This window comes from Lampetra fluviatilis, chromosome 23 (genome assembly GCF_964198595.1).
Source record: "Lampetra fluviatilis chromosome 23, kcLamFluv1.1, whole genome shotgun sequence".
NCBI lineage: Eukaryota > Metazoa > Chordata > Hyperoartia > Petromyzontiformes > Petromyzontidae > Lampetra > Lampetra fluviatilis.
This window is the reverse complement of record NC_136297.1, coordinates 8314401-8329862: the sequence shown is the minus strand read 5'-3', so window position 1 is coordinate 8329862 and position 15462 is coordinate 8314401.

The window sequence follows — 15462 nt, the reverse complement described above, 5'->3', positions numbered from 1 at the left end:
GTCCACGCATCGCCGTGAAATTGAACTGTCAAATGCCATGTGCATGATATGCTAATTCAAGTCGCACTGGCCCATTAATCCTTGTATGTTGCAAATGAATGATGGAGTAATAATTAAACAAATTAACTTAACCAAAAACTAGTTTTTATTTTACCAGGTAAGGCCTACTGAGCTATATAGCTCTCTTTCAGGAGTGACCTGGCCACAAATGATGGCTCAACGGAAGTGGCTTGTCGCGTGGACAATTCTAGCAGCCAAATACTGTAAACCCATGTTGATTCTAAATATGGAGGGAAAACCCGGAGGACCAGAGAAAAATCCACGCGGTCGCAAAAATGCTAATTCCAAATATACAAGCGGTCAGGGTAGGAATTGAACCCACGCACTCCTACGTACCAGGCGAGGTAGTTAACATCTCGACACCGTGACGCCCAAAATTACGTGGCGATGCTGCTGCTTTGGCAATTGTGTGCAAGAACAATTGACAAAGAACTGAACACATGAGTCAATAACACTGGTAAAAAATATATATAATAAGAGATGGTTCGGGCAATGTCCCTTCTTCACAGTACATTTCTATTGTCTGACGTTTTCGGTAATGGCCCTTCTTCACAGCACATATACATTGCCTAAAAGGTTACATATTATTATATATTTTTTCTTGGAAAAAAACAGTATTATTGACGAATGTGTTGAGGTTTTTTTTAGTTTGTTCACGATTAAGGTGAAATACCGCTGAAATTAGTTATTCGTTATTCTCACTTAAAAGTAGTATTATTGTTTGTGCCACAGGCGTTACATTGTGCTGCAGTGGGGAGCGGTGGTGTAACGGTTAGCGCGCTTCACTATGAACCCGGCGACCTGAGATTGATTCCAGCTCACGGCAAACACTGGTGACGATTATCTGAACCGGTTCTGGGCCTCCCCTAGGTCGACTCAGCCTCAAATGAGTACCTGGTGTGTTGTGTAAACATTGCCAGTGGGGAGACAAAGGCGGCCGGGCGTGGTGCTGGCCACCCATCCCCTCGTGTGCAGTGTAGGCCTTCATAGGTGCTCACTAACATCACTTGCCCCAAAGTCTGTTAATGCTATAGGGGGGATTTGTCTTTATATTGTTTTACATTGTGCTGCAGTGCACACGATTTAAATTTAACGTTACAATTATATTTTTAACGATCCAAACAGTCTTTGGCCTTCATGTAGCCACTTGGCGTGATTTCCAAGAAGACCTCGAACATAGCCTGAGGGGTACATGGTGAAACAGTTACACTGAGATTGCGTAAATAACGTTAACAAAATACAAATCACAGTCAGAGTCCGGCATGGAATTACACTCCTACCAAGTCTATTTATTTCGCAGATAATAAAAAAAAATATTGGATGGAGAAATAGAGGCTCACAAATAAACGGAGAAAATATGAACCGTCCGAGAGAGTCACTTGACGGCATTGCCATTATAACAACGAAACGGTGACGAACTGCACACAATCATCGCGGGATTTAACAAATAAGCCGCCAGCAAGAGGAGCGCGAAAGATAAATACGAGTGAAACAAAATTCATTGCGCGACGTGTTTGCTGAACAAAAAGGATGAAGTTTGATGGAAGGAAAAACGGGAAAACACGACAATATGTGTATGTATATAAAATCTCTAGAACGATTATTGAAGATGAACCTGGATCAGAACCTCCATGGAGACCATTTTTTGAAACTCGCATTTTTCATCATGTGAAGTCGCGTTCCAATGTTCCTAAATCGGAGAGGTTTGGATCGGTGCAAATGACGTGGAGCCCTCAGCTGAGAGGTGCACAAACAAAATATGGAGCTATGCGTTCTGGGAATAACACTGAAAAACAGGAAGAGGGACACTTGGATCAGAAATAATAAAAGTAAGTGGACATAATAAACTATTAAACTAAACAACTTGTTATTTGACCAGGTAAGGCCCACTCGGCTATACAGCAATTTTTCACAAGCGACCTGTCCAAAAATACTTTTTGGTTCTTTCGGTAAAGTCCCGTAAGAACCAAAGAGTAATTCCTGCAGTCACGAAAGCTCCAAATTAAGTCTGTCCACAAATGACAACTCAACGAAGTGGCTTATCACGTGGACATTTACACTCGACAGTATTTGGCCGAGGACCGTTTACTTTGAACCCCCACTTAGAAGTCAGTGAGCTTGGGAGGAACACATCACGAGAAAGAACGATGGCCCAAGGAGGGAACACACCTCAGAGCACGACCACTGCAGTACAGAGACGGAGCGATGCGACTCACACAGGGGGCCGGAGTGGGATGGATTGTGGCATCAAAGTTCAAAGTTCATTTATTAGGTATAGCCCTGTGAGCCATTCGGCTCTTGAATCGCATGACCATGAGGGATGGCAACGACGTAAGGAGCCCATTCGGCAGTGGATAGAACATGTCTGCTTATATATACTATTACAAACAGGTTGGAGGTACGAGTGCCCAACAGTTACAACAAAATTAAGCAAACAAAAAATATGAAACTTGTTTTTTAACCCTTTAATCTGGCAACAAAACTGACACCTATTTTTTTGTGTGTCAGTTTTGTTGCCAGATTAAAGGGTAAAAAAAAACAATTATCATATTTTTCTTTTTTTACTGGCAAATGAGGTACCAATGGTGGTAAAAATATGAAGTTTATATTTTAAGTAGATTCCGTTTGTGTGCGCACGCATATATTTATATATGCACACACATTTGCCGGTTCTCTGCTATTTCTGTCAGTGTCCACTACAAAATGAGGGCAGAGGCGTGACAAGGGTGGAATCAATGGGGTATTGTCTGCATGCGGCCTTGCAGAAGGATGAACAGAGGACCGTTTAGTTGCTGAGGTGACCATGGTCAAGTGAGTGTCTTAATTCAGATTTTCCCACACTAAGCTTAGACATAGCCATGTCAGCCCTATGGCCCTGTTTAGTGCTGCTCGATTATCTGCAAGTTGCATTTTCCATACGGTTGTTTACATGGAATTGAGTATTTGTTAGTTTGTGTCAAACTCCCGTTACATTGTTGGCATGTAATGTAACACATGCCCTGTTGTGGATATATCCAGCGTGGTTAAAAGTGAGGAATCTTGGCCTTCTGTTGTAATTTACAACAAAAAAAGTGTTGCACATCAGCCTTGATTATTGGATCAAAGTGTCAGTTCAAAATCTCACAAATTCCCAGGCCCCTCTAGATTGAAGTGCAAAATTGTCAAAGCCAGAAGGCACGCTGAGAAGCGAAGGTCATGACATTTTGGCAAAAAGACTTGCATAGTGGCCCCCGTAATCTCTTGCGATCCAAAACGTATGACTCAGTTGCAGAATATGATCGGTCCTCACAATCAGATAAATGTTTTTGAAACAGATGAAATGATTAATGAAAAACACTGTACATATTTTTGGAATTCAATACGGGGTTTTGTCTTCTTCTTTCGCTTTTACAATTCAGTAAAACAGAAAAATGTATTATGGCTGGGACTTGGCTGCGATAAATGTCCATGTGATTGGCCACTTCTTTGAGCTATCATTTGTGGCCAGGACGCTTCTAAAAAATGAATCTATATGGCTCAGTGGACCTTACTTGGTAAAATAAAAAAAGTTTGCTTTTATTTTTGAAATTATCTACTTACCTTTACTCTTATCGTGTATTTGTACTGTTTGTTGTTGTAACGTTCTGACCCGCCCCTACTGGGCATTTCTGAAAAAAAAGCTGAGATTCCTCCAGCTTAAATCAATTAAGATTCTGATTCTGAAAACACGAGCCCTTGGCATGAGCACAACAGACTTCCCCATACTTTCCTCGAGAAAAGCAGCGATCTCTGATTACGTGTACAACTTTCCCACCCACTTCATATCCGAATCCTACCTTTTCCCGTTGAAAATTGATTACCGGAGCGTGACTTTTAGTCAATATACGCTCACAACGGAGAGTCAAAATCCAAATACTTTACAGCGGTACGGACGACAGCCCACACTCGAGACCATCTCGGCAAATTAAACGAACCCAAAAGTTCTGGGTGATCTAAAAAAAAGTTCAAAATAACAAAATGTAAACGTGTAAAGGGTGCAGCCCTGTAATTGCTTCCTCGCCCCAACTGCTCGTGGAAGGGCTTCCATCTTCTTGGTTCATTCGGTAAAGTCACGTAGAAGGGAAGTAATACAATAATAAAAATAAAACATAATAAAATAAAATACAATTATTATGTTTTATTTTTATTATTTTATTACTTCCCTTCTACGTGACTTTACCGAAAGAACCAAGAAGATGAATCCCTGCAGTCACGAAAGCTTTAAATCGAAGGGCTTCCATTTAGAGGGAGCTAGAGAGAGTTCCTCTTAGAGGGCATTTTGGCCTACTCCTTTACAATAGCCAGGCGTCTTGATAAGACGGTGGGAGTACCCACACTTTACCCCACCACACGCAAACCTGCGGAATGACTCGCCGTGGTGTGCCCATTTATACTGCTCGTTGGATCGGGGCAGGGCAAGGCAGGAGAGGGGGAATTAAGAAAAGCTAGCCAATGTTTCAACTGCCACACCGGTTGATGGAATCGAACTGGTGAACCTCTAGATTGCAAGTCCAGTGTGCTAACCAATACACCATGTCGGCATTCATGAAAATAATAATAATAATAATCGTTTGTTGTCCTTCCCCCACACCTCCGATTAGCACGGTCGGCTACGTACGGTGCGAACGAAGTTCAACGTACATAGTACACCATTTTAAGTGGCTTAGCGAGGATTTTGCTGAAGCACGTGAACTTTCTAACACCAGGGATAAAGGTTAGGGCAAAAGGTCTTGTAGCCCTGAAAGACCTGTGGTGCATCTGCCACTTGCTTCCCAACCCATCGCATGATCACACGAGGGGGGGGGGGGATGAGCAGGTCTGAATCATGCGTCACTACACCTCTTTGCTCCTGTGGGGAACGCACGTCGGGTATAACCGTAGGGCCACTGCTTTCGATCTTTTAAACGTGCGAACCAGAAGTGTGCACAGGTAGAGCCGATGTCCTCAATTTAAACGAGTCCACGGTTTTAAATGTTTTCTGCCTGTCCACCGCATGCGGCAGGGGACACGTGTATCCTTTTTTAAGCGTTATGTTATGTATATATTGACAGGATATTAAAAAAACATTGCGTGGAAAGGCTTCCACTCTTTCGGCCCCATCACCGCTTCTCACGTCACGTGTGGACATTAATTAAGAAATGCCCTTGTGCGTATTTTTGCGGCAGAGAACTGTGCAAGTCAATGGGCATTTGTGAGCCTCAACAGATGTCTGTTGAGGGATGCACAGAGGTCTTCTGTTGACGTGCAGGACCCGTCAGATTTTTCAGCTGGGTTTATCATGCCCCCTTGTCCATGTGCTCACAATGGCTTTGACCCCACGAATGTTGAGTCCTGAGGGCTGTTCCACGCCGTCTCAAAGGAAATAGCCTTCGTTGAATGAAAAACATAAGCAACGTTTTTGGAGGCATCAAAAACCAAAAACACGTTTTTCTAAGGAAATGAAAGTATATCATTATAAATGTTACAAATAAAAATGAAACAAGTAAAACAAATCGTGAACGTGCATGGAATCTGTAACGCTGCAATGGAGAGGTGTAGACTTTGGAATCACGATGAGACAGAAAAAGGGAAAAGTGGATAAGAGAACATGAAAGTTAGACATTATATTTCATTTTCACGTCGCATTGGACAGAGCATGATGGTAATTAAAGCATGGAGAAATGCACGCGTGGAAGTACAGTAAGAGACACAGAGAGGAGTGCACGGAGCATGCAACAAACACAAATCGGAGACATTGTCTTCATCCAGCAGTGGATACATCATAGCTGTTCGTGAAGATGACGAAAAGCAACTTAGGCCTTTACTGTGGTCTGGCCCAAATGATCTTGCCCGGGGAAGTACAAGGACTCTGGCCAGAGAAGCCAGCCGAGGCAGGCCTGGCCTTGCTGGGACAGATCGAGGGACGGGCATATGAACTGAGCTCACGTATCATCGTTAGTTGGAAAACATTACATTGTTAAAAGGCACAAATAAATAGAGTACGTTTTAAAATTGTATTCACCATAAAAAGGAAGAGAAAAAAACTAGCTGGTGATTATACGAGCAACTTAAATCCAACTCACTCTATTTATGCGGTCAGATAAGTAATATATAAAAAAAAGCTTTTTTTAAAACACACTTTAATGAAATGTACCATGCTAGTAATGGAAGGACTCAACGACTCCAGGATGTGGCCCTGAAGCTTGCCATAACGTAAGGGACCGTGGCCAATTACAGCCAACGTCAGTTGAGCGTGGACAATTATACCCAAGCCGAAACATAACATATAAAAAAATAATGTTTTAGATTTTTTTAATGATAGAATATAGTATTGTCATCAGTATGACATAAGTATACCAAGTTTGCAGTCGATACCACATTGGGAAGTGGGTTAAAATTGAGTTACAAGATTAGAGGATACAACAATGACAACGACGACGACAACAACAACAGGAATTAAATAAAAGCGTGTAACAACAACAACAACCGACAGAGTGAGTTAAATTAAAGCGTGTAACAACAACAGACAGACAAAGTGAGTTAAATAAAAGCGTGTAATAAATGAGCAGCGGTCATTACCTATTGTGCCTGGTGGCATCGGTTATATAAGTACACAGTTGGGTTCTTTTGGTTTTACAAAGTATCCGTGGTTCTTATTGCAATGTGGGCCGCTTCATTTATGAGTGACACCCACCCCCACTTCCAAACCATGGGCAGATTAATGCACTCCTTCTCGTATTAAGTCCTTTTTTTCCCACGAGAACGTTGGACAAGGATTCACTCGATAGCAAACACGCTTGTTTTTTTGCCACCCGCAGCAACATTTCCCACGTTTTTTAATTCAGCTCTCTGTATTTGAATCCTGACACACAAGTACACTGCAATAAACACCGCGTGTAACGTCACAACGAGGTCGTTGAATGCACGCAGCTTTCCCAGGCAGGGCAGAGCAGAGCGAGCAGGGGCCAGACACATCTGCTATTGCTAATAATCTGTGACCTCAACACAGAATGCTTTTAAAATGAGCTGACGGCTAAATGGATTTAAAAGGGGACGGCTTGGTTTGGCCCCGCGAAAGGCAAACCCCCCCACCCCGCACCCACCGCCCATTCCCCGCCCGTCTCTTCCCATTCCAGAGCGCAGTGCCAGGCGCATCTGGACTTCCTAACGGTCAACTTCTGAAAAGATTCCCATGGACGCGCGTCTCGGAGCCGAGTCCTGCTCGCAAACTCCGCCTGTTGAGAGCTCCCACGTGCAGCGTAGATTGATGCCCGCGCTCGATTACTCTTCGTACAAGTGGGGGGGGGGGGGAGAAGGCGCTCCCCGCGAGATGCGTTGCCGATTGGCCCGGTTTAGTCACTGTCATCCAGGCACTTTTACGGAATCCGAAGTTGCCGCATGGTTTAAATGTAGATTGAAAACTCACTTATTTTTGTGTGTGTTTTTAGTTTCTTGTGCCCCCCCCACCCACCCACCTCGCACCTCTATGATTAGCACGGTTGGCGATGTACGGCGCGAAAGAAGTTCAACATACATGCATGCGTACGCCGGAGAGAGTGGTATAAACGGCTGGTAACGGGGGAGCAGACGGGGTGTTTTGAGTTCAGGTGTCAACAAAAACGGGGAACAAATTGCTTTAGAGATATGATTCATGCCAACGAGAGTATGAGTAGGAGCATCATCTGGTATTGTTTTCACAACTGCCATGTGCAACGTATTTCTGTAGGCAGTGTCATAGTAAGTGTTAACACGTTTTCAATGGTTTTAATCCTGGCAGCCGTCTGTGATTAAACCGGGTTCTCAAGTGTGTAGGGCATTACTGGGTTCGGTCCGTACACCAAATATTGCAAACGTAAACAAACAAAAAAAAACCCCAATCATAATGACTACAATTCCCAATTTTGAAATAAAAAATAGAATTTTGACTGTCGTGCAATGGACATTACTCTGGTATGTATGTGCTGCTCCCACAGTGTGTGCGGATAAGAGATTACAAATATGGTCCCACGATATCTAAATATATATAGGCCACGTTTTGCACAAATGCCCTTCGTGGCCCTTAGTGTGCTATGAGGAAGGGTTATTACTCAAAACGTCGCCTATTAAACATTTTTTTCCTTTTAAGGCCACAGTGCTGTTGACGAACGCGTACTTATTCTTTTTGTTATTTGGTTTGCAGTCGAGTAGTGCTGACGTACAGACACGTCCGTTCTCGCTGCACAACACCCTAAATAACACATATTCGTCGCGTGATATAACGTCGGGCGAAGGGAAAAAAATAAAATAAAACATAACGGAATAACATAACTTCGGGGAAAAAAAATGTGCCAAACATAACACGAAAAAACATGAAAGGGTGTTTTTGTGAATGTGAATTCATCGGGGTGACAGCCACGTTTTCTCACTGCAACAGTTTAGGATGACGCTTAACACCAGATTTCCAAAACATTGCGGGGAAGGGAGGAAAAAAACGCTCCGTGGGAGACAACAGCGTCACATGATGAGTTTTGTGGGACGCATGGAAGGAGGCGGGGAGGGTGAGGGTGTTTTGGCGTTGTCTGCTAATCAGAATGTTACCCTGCACTCAACACTTCGTCGCAAGCATTTTTTTCAGCTGAGTGGGTGATCACGTTCTCAATTCGTCAACGCGGTCACTTAATTGGACGCGAAAAAAAGCGTTGTTCGTGTTATGGTTATCGTTCGCGAAAGGTTGCCCCCCCTCCCCGCCCCCCGCAAATGTAATAAACGCGCTGCTACTCTTGAGGCCTTGGTGATGTGTTTTGGTCCGGCAGGTATAGAGGAACTATGCATCCACACGCAGCAGCGTTCGTGATAGACACGTGGACACATTTCAGCTGGGTCCAGCCGGTAACACGGAGGTATTTGCCATTGTAAAAATAACCTCAATTTTAGAAAGCGCCTTTCACGTTGAAGTATCTCAAAGCGCTGCACACAAAAACAAAACTACACTCACAAGTACAGATACTATCTAAGCGAAATAGATGACAATAACAACATCAATGACGACACTCGAAATTCCAATAAAATGAAGAACTGTGATTAAAGCTAATAATAATTACACAGTTATCCAATCAGACAACTAAACTGGTTTTCAAAAATTGAAGGCACGGGGAAAGCCTGCAGTACATCTCGGTGAGTTTTAAAACGTGATTTAAAACATTTAAACAGACTCAAAATCCATAATGGACGCAGGAGGGGCAAAGGAGAAACGGTGCGTCTCAATCTAATCTTATTTAAGGCTGCACTGCAAGGCCTGCACAGGTGGGAGCTCACTTGACAACACGAACTGTGGCCGTGGTGGTGGTGGAAGACGAACGATGACAATGATGATGGTGCACGTTTCATCACCGCATCGCGCGCTTTCAACTGTGATGTTTTTGCGGCCGTCTGGAACGCTCTTGCTTCCGGTAATGGGAAGCCACTGGAGCCGTGCACTTTTAATTCTGGATTGAATTTTTTTTTTTAGAACAGCTTTTTGCGTTAAGGTTGTTGTCCTTACCCCCACACCTCCGATTAGTGCGGTTGACTACGTATGGCGCAAAAGAAGTTCAACATCCATAGGATAGATTCCAACCACACCTCCAATTAGCACGGTTGGCTACGGTGCGAAAGAAGTGCAACATACATACATGTAAATTGATGTAGGGATAATGTGGGGGGAGGGGGGGGTCAAGGACTAAAATCATATAGAACTTATTACTGAAGGCTCGCCGTAGCCAGGAATCGAACTCAGGTCACAGAGCTCATGTCGGTGCAGTGTGCAACGAGACATTACCACCGCTGCACTCTGCTCGTGCCTCTTAGTTTGGTGATAAAGGAGTTGTACGGTTGTATTGTGGCGAGCGAATGGTGTGCATTATTTACCAAAAAAAAAAAGTCACTCGGCCCTCTCGTGAAGTTTCACGGGAGACTTGAGCTGTGGAGCCGGCGCTCTTCCGGTTCAGGTCACGGCGTTCACGCTGGCAGGTGACAAGCGAGGCAGCAACCGTTAACAAGTCTCCGTGGCCACTCACCACGAGGCACGCCCCCGCAAGTCGCCTGCCGACAGACTTTTTACATCGTGAACGCCGCGAACCTGATGGATCATCGGTGTAACAACAAAGCAGGTATTTAGCAGTCGACTGGATCAATCGCCTCCCGTGGTCGTTCATTTTCTGCGGTGAATTCCAAAGGTGGACGTGCTCGGATACGCACCCGTCACAAAACAACGAGCGTCCCCCCAGTGGCGTTTGCCCCCTGGCACGGTGAATGAGCGATGCCCCGGGCATCGGTTGCCATCGGCGCGCTTCCTAAAGACGGCGGCGGCGGCGTCAGCGCCGATGGAAGATCGTCGACTGCTCGTGCCACCTGCAGCCGTGGTTAACAAGCAAACAAACAAAAAAAGAACTCAACACATTTGTCAACAGCACTGCGGGGCCTTAAACATGCACGTAATAGGCGACACTTCGGGCGGTGACCCTTCTCCAGTGCACACACAGATCGGGAGGCCGGAGATTATGGAATGGATGATCAGAGTTTGAGACTGCACTTTATACTATGGGGCATAATGAGTATTCCGTTAAAACATTTTTTTTCTGATGAACAATTTTCAAATTGCAAATGAATAGTTTACACGCGTAGTAGCTACTGAGTAGCAGATACACCCTTCAAAAATCAAACAGTATTACTAAATAAACGCATTTATATGAGTGGCTAAAGAGACCACACAATCCAGCAGCGGAGGAGGACACATTTCTGGGGTTTGTTTTTTTTCCCCAAGGGTTGCGACACATTTTTGTTATCGTTTTCCTTCCTACATTCTGAATCAACCAAATTTTTTTTTAATTCTCAGCCAGATCTCCAGCGTGGTCTTTCAATTGCTCTCGTGTCCCAGTTTACACGACTCGCTTTTGAAGGATTCCAAGTTTCTCTTGGCCAGAAGTCGACCCAAAGTTGGAGGCATCATCATGGCCAACAAATGTGTGTCTCTTTTAGGAAGGTTTAGTCTGTCGTTTTTTTTTAGGAACAGGTGGTCGGATTTTGGTCATAAACTGGACTGCAGATCTCAGGAATTAAAGGGGTTCATCAAGGCCATAAGTCAAGGTTGCTTCATCCTTAGGAATCCCAAAGGCTTCTGCCTGCTGTGAATCTGTCAGCAAATGCACCGAGTGAGGACTGTTTTCGTTTTTTTGCACAGGTGAAAACCACCAGCACACCTTGCATCAAACGCAACGGTACATCCACAAGCAATCGTCATGCTTCAACGAGGCGCTCCCTTGATGTGGGCGACAGAGGCTTGAGTGCCAATAGATCTAAAGTAGAGCTCCTGCAATATTAGATAGGGGTGCTACTGGACATCTGTGGAAAAGAGCTTCATAGCTCATGGAATTCTCCCTCCCGTATAAATATTCTGATTCTGATACCAGTGTTCACTTTACCATCCTGCACTGACCAGCGTGGTGAAGTATGGTCAAACGCCCCCCCCCCGAAAAAATGTAATAATGCAACAAATGCGTTTCATTAATTATAATTAAATTGTAAATTAATCTCTGTGGTGAATACTCGATTCGGAAGTTGACTCATGCCAGTCAGGTTGTTTGAGGTTCATGTGCCTCTACGAAAGGCTGTTGGGATAATAATGTAATTATGTTTTTCAGTATCGTAATCATAATTTAGAGCCATTTGGTAATCCACTTCTAGATGATAGCCTCCCCACGCCATGTCTGCCATGGGGGGGGGGGGGGCGGGGGGGGTGGGGGTTGTTCGACCATACATCACCAGGCTGGTCAGTGCAATTATGTGAACAGCGCGGGGAAGTGGAACCCAGGGTTCAGTTCAGATATCACTCATCACCGACGTCAGCGATACCTGGGAATCGCACTCAGATGCCGGGTTCATGGCGAGACGCACGAAACCTCTGCGCTGCCGCTTGACCCCACTATTTCGAACGGGAAATAACGACGCTGCTGTGTATTCATCTACCGTTGCAGATAATCACTTGGCAGAAGTTGAGCGTTCGAACTCAGAGCCATGCCGGGCGGGCGGTTTGTGCGCGAGAGATGCACGTGACACCACCCGGTGCTCTCGGGGGCAGTAATGATACCACGACGGCACCACGCAAGCGTGACCTGTCGCGACACGGGGCGGGGAAGCGGCACGCGGTACCTACAGCTCCCGACCCTCTTTGCGCCGACAGCACCAGCAGTGGGAAGAACGCGCGCCACGGTCAACAACAGGCTCGAGGGAAGCCCTCAGTGTGAGCGCAAAGGCCCCTTTTAGTGCCACTTGCGAAACCACGCGTCACGGTTACCCCGTTTCACGTATTAGCACCACGTGTCAATAGGTAAGGTGGTATAACTAACCAGACGTTTTATGTTACCAGGTAAGAACCCCGCTGAGCAATATAGCTCTGTTTTTTCAGAAGCGACCTGGCCACAATTGATTATCTCAACGAAGTGGCTTGTCATGTGGGAATTTAAAGCAGCCAAGTACTCTCAACGCATGTTTCTAAATGTGGAGTGGGAGACCCGGGGAAAAATCAACGCGACCACGGAGAGAAACGTACAAACTCGAGATAATCAGGCATCATCAGGGTCGGGATTGCACCAACGACCTCCTGTATACCCGGCGAGGTGGTTAACATCTCGTCGCCGTGGTAAAGAAGCACAGCCTTGGCAATGTCTTGCTTAATGCCGCCCCCTCTGTAGAGGATGTTTTTGGCCTACTCCTCCACGATGGTCAGACGTCTCGGTGCGGGAGTACCAACACTTTCCCCCCCACTACACGTGTCGATCTGCCCATGGACTAACTACGGCGTTCCCATTCACACCGCTGGGCTACACATCTCAATGACGAATCGTTATCGTCAACTTCTCGCTGCAGTGGCTCGTGCGCGCGCGCGCGCGTGTGTAGGTGTTGCAGACAAAACGTTAGCATTTGCAACACTTTGTGAAAAAAAAATTAAACTACGCACGGCAGCTGCCGACAGGTTTCTCAGTCGAAGTGTTTTATAGTCTGCTCATGATCGGGGCTGGCGAGCAGCGAAACGACCATTAACAAGGACGCCTTCTTCTTTGTGGGATTGTTTTAGCGCCGCATTCCTAATTTATATCCGTGGCTTTTTCCCACACTTCTGCCTTTCCCACCGCCTCTCACTCACTCTCTCCTCTCTCTCTCTCGGTGTCTCTCTCCCCCCCTCCCCATCCACTCTCTCACTCTCTCGCCCTCTCCGTGGTTGCTGCTTTGCTGCTGCTGCTGTGTCCCCTCTCTCCACACTGGCCCCGTCCTCTCCAGCTGTAAAACAAATTAAACATGTCTCCCGCGGTGCACGGAATAGTCCCACCCACCCCCTCTCCACATCTACACACACAACGACACACACCTACCACACATAACAACAGCTCACAGCGACGCACACCCATCACACACAACAGCACACAATGCACACCCACCACACGCACCACACAACGTACTCACTAACAAGGCACACATGGACAACACTGCCTTGCACACAGGCACGCACACACACATTAACTATTACTCTTTTCATTTGACCAGGTATGGCCCACTGAACTATATAGCTCTTTTTTTAGAAGCGGCCTGCGCACAAATGATAGCTCGACGAAGTGCCTTATCATCACGTGGACACTTATAGCAACCACATACTCTGAACGCGTGATGTTGATTCTAAATGTGGAGGGAAAACACGGGGAACCCGGAGAACAATCCACGCGACCACGGTGAGAAGACACAAACTCCAAATACACAGCAGGCGTCAGGGTCGGAATCCAACCCACGCCCCCCTGTATACCAGGCGAGGGAGTTAACATCTCGCCACCATGGCGCCCCATACACACACACATGCACACACCCTTGCACACACACGCACACACGCAAACACAGAGGCAGGCACACTCATACACAGAGGCACCCCCCCACACAAACACACAGGCAGGCAGACTGGGCGGGCTTGTGGGTGGGTGGGTGGAGGGGATGGGAGGGGGAGTGGGCAGAGACAGCGCATTTTCCCACAGCTCCCCGATGGGTCTCTGTGGGCGGAGGGAGGGGGGTGGAGGGAGGGGGGGTCCGTGTCACTTTGCAGAAACTTCCCACACTGGGCCACTGACCAGCGAGACTTTAAGAGCATTGGAATCCATTTCCGCAATATATAACCATCGACTCCCCAACGACCGCCACCACCACCATCCCTCTCCCCCCTCCCCATCTCCTCGACTGCAACTGACCAGAAACAGCTGTTTTGATTAAAAAAAATAGCAGTGCAAGTTGAATTGAATGAATCAAGGGAGCTTAACCCTCCCCACCCACCCTGTCGTCCCCGCAGACGTGATTAATTCTGAGGGCCATTTATCAAGTTCAATGACTGGCTTTTTTTTACTATTATGCAGATATCAAGTGCAGAAAGAGGGGGGCGGTGGGGGGGGGCTCCGCTTAACGCGGCAAGCCTATTGAGGTGGCTTTTGGTGGATGCTCACTCCTTCAATGTGTTTCGTGTACTTGTTTGGACGGTGACAGCACCCTGGCTTTTTTTTTCACCCTCGGGTATCTGAATGATAGCTCGGGGTTTTTTTTTTTAGGCATTCATCGGAAAAGGGCCGGCCAGTTTATGTCATTGTTATGTTAGTTAACGTCTTTTAAACAAGTTGCGGTTTTTTTTTACCCACTACCCCGTTTCTTGCTCCCTCCCTATTCCCTGCTCCCCCCCCCCTCCACCCGCCCCTTCCAAGTTCTACTCCTTCCCACACTCAGCCTCTAATTCCCACCCTTATTCCCTCCAAGAAAGATACTTTATTTATTTATTATTTTGTTAATGCGGCAAGACAAATTCTACTCTGGGGGCTGATTGTGATGATTACAGTGGGCGCGCGTATTGCGATTGTTCACGTTGTTTCGGTGACGCAATGCCGTTTGAAGTTATGGAATCGTATTGTTTTTTTTTATCACAATATAGTTTATACTGTTGTGTAATCGGTAATGCTGTGATGTGCTGTTATATTTTTGCATGATCTCTGTGTTTAGTTTGTTGTCCTTCCCCCGAACCTCCGATTCGCACATACGGTGTAAACAAGTTCAACACACATACCATGCGTGGCATGCACATCGCTATTTGCATTGCACGTGGCATTTAAATCAAACACGCTCGTTACACACCGAGTGACTCTATGCACGCGGTATATGCAGTGTATGTATAAAGTAGCATTGAACAATATGTATGTTGAACTTCTCTTGCACCGTACATAGCCAACCGTGCAAATCGGCGGTCTGGAATTAGCCATCTCCTGCAGAATTGACGTAATTCGCATTTGGGTGGAGCGGTGGCGTAGTGGTAATCTGAATTTTATTCTCAACCACAAACTAACATCAGTGGTGAGTGATATATGAACAAAT